The sequence below is a fragment of the Alexandromys fortis genome, unplaced genomic scaffold, assembly GCF_014885135.2.
Source record: "Alexandromys fortis isolate MF-2015 unplaced genomic scaffold, M_Fortis_MF-2015_v1.1 scaffold_96, whole genome shotgun sequence".
Lineage (NCBI taxonomy): Eukaryota > Metazoa > Chordata > Mammalia > Rodentia > Cricetidae > Alexandromys > Alexandromys fortis.
In genome coordinates, this window is record NW_026068053.1 from 3,834,784 (window position 1) to 3,837,050 (window position 2,267).

The following is a 2,267-nucleotide window of genomic DNA, read 5'->3' on the forward strand; positions in this document are numbered from 1 at the left end:
TGAAAGCCTTCCAGGCACTAAATAATTGAATTTTCTAGATTGCATTCTTCAAAAATCAACCACATTGATTTAATGTTCCCATTAGAGTAGTTAGATGAAAACATCAACAAACTAAAAATAGACGTAGAACGAAGCTCATAACTCTTGTCAGCGCTGCTCAGATTAAGATGGGTTCAAGAGGAAACAGATGGTGACTCTTTCTGTCTTCTAGTAAATCGGAACCAACTTTATCGGTGTGGATCTCAGCATAGTCTCACCAGGTGTCTAAGGTAGACAGCACTCCAATCTCCCATCTTCAGCATGAAAAATAGTATTCAAAGCTTGAAACCTGGGCCAGGTTGGGCAAATTTCTCATCACAGCTATTTTGGTGGTTGAAGCAAGGAGAATATTGAGTTTAAGGCCTATTTGGGCTATACAGCAAGCATAAAACCAACTTGGGCAATTTATGAGACCCTGTCTCAAAACAAAAAATATAAAAAAAGCTGCAGATATAGCTTGGTGGTAGAAGGCTTGCCTAGCATGGCATTTATAAGTCCCCACGTAGTGTCTGGGTTCAATCCCAGCAGCAGCACCACTGATGGTGATGATGACGATGGCGGCGACAGCTAAGACAATGATAATGACAACAATGACAAAAACACATATGAATCTTGGTTGGCTATTCTACCCTATCCTTTTGTCTCAGTTTTCTTCCCTGTGGCTATGATAGTGTACCCTGAAATCAACAGTTTAAGTGAGAAAGATTTTATCCCGGTTCCCAGCTAGTCCACCAGAGGAGTGAAGGCTTTTGAAGCAGTTGGTCACATCAGATCCACAGTCATGAACAAGGAGCAATGAACACTTGCTGGTTTTCAGTTTTCTGTATCCACCTACACTATCCAGGATCCCATTAGCCAAGTCAGGGAATGGTGTCTCTCACAATTAGTGAGCCAAGATAATCCTCCATAGCCTTGCCCAGGTGATTCTCCATCATGTCTAGCTGTCAGTTTGCACGAACTTTCACAATTATCTATGGTCTTTCTTGGTAAACTAAAGAACGTCAGGAAATAGTTTTTGTCTATGAAGTACATGTTTGATAAGACCTTTTCAGCAAAGGCTTTGAGCATAGCCCCCAGGGTCAAGAGCCCTCAGAGAAAACCCTCTGGAGTCCATTTCTAGCTTCTTCAACAAAGACTAGCCATTAGGAAGAGTAAACTAATAAATAGAGAGGAGGGATGAGTTAGGTAGTTTCAACCCACACTCTCAGAAGTGAGAAGCCACTGAGTGACCGACTTCCAGAGGCTGGAAGGTGGAAAGGCCCACGGCTTCCGGCTCCCTTCCTGCTTCTCCCTGGTTTCTGGAACTTCCTGTCACCTTCATACCCAGTGAGATCATTCTACTTAATAAATAGCACATCCTCAAGATATAGGCTTGCTTGTTTTTACATGGCCAAAATAAATAGTCTTCCCCATAGTCTATTCTGTTAGGGATGGTAATGTCTGAATTGGCTTAATCCAAATTCTGTGCAAAAATCAACCGTAATTATTGTTGAAAACTCTTAAGGAGTCACACAGATATTGGGCAAATGACCCTGAAGAGCTGCAGCATGAAACTTATCTCCCTGTTTCTCACACAATAACTCTCAATAAAACTAAATGATGAAACAGAGGTCACGTTGTCATTAACATGACATTATAGCTTGTTGGATAATGAAAACCTGGCAAACAGTCCATGTGTGGCTGCTGTTTTAAACAAACACTTCCAGTTTTCCACTGGGACACATGCCAAGTAACTAACCTCAAAGATTATTAAGGACAAAGTTTAGCTGGAGAAATAAATTTTAGTCAACCCCTCAGAGGTCCCAAACTCCAACCTCTTTATAAAAGAATGAGATACAGAAGTGATTCTCTTCCCCTCTCTCGGGAGACTGTGTGATTCTCTTTCTCTCTCAGGAAAGAGATTTGATTCTTTCTTTCTCTCTCTCTCTCTCTCTCTCTCTCTCCTGTGTGATGCTCTCTCTATTAGGAGATTGCGTGATTCTCTCTCATTCTCTCTCTGTCTGTCTCTGTCTGTCTCTGTCTCTCTCTGTCTGTCTGTCTGTCTCTCTCTCTCTCTCTCGACTGCGTGATGCTCTCCCTCTTTCAGGAGATTGTGTGATGCCCTTTCTTTCTCAGGAGACTGTGTGATGTTCTCCCCGCTCTCAGAGGATTGTGTGATTCTCTTTCAGGGGACTGTGATGCTCTCTCATTCTCTCTCTCTCTCTCTCTCTCTCTCTCTCTCTCTCTCT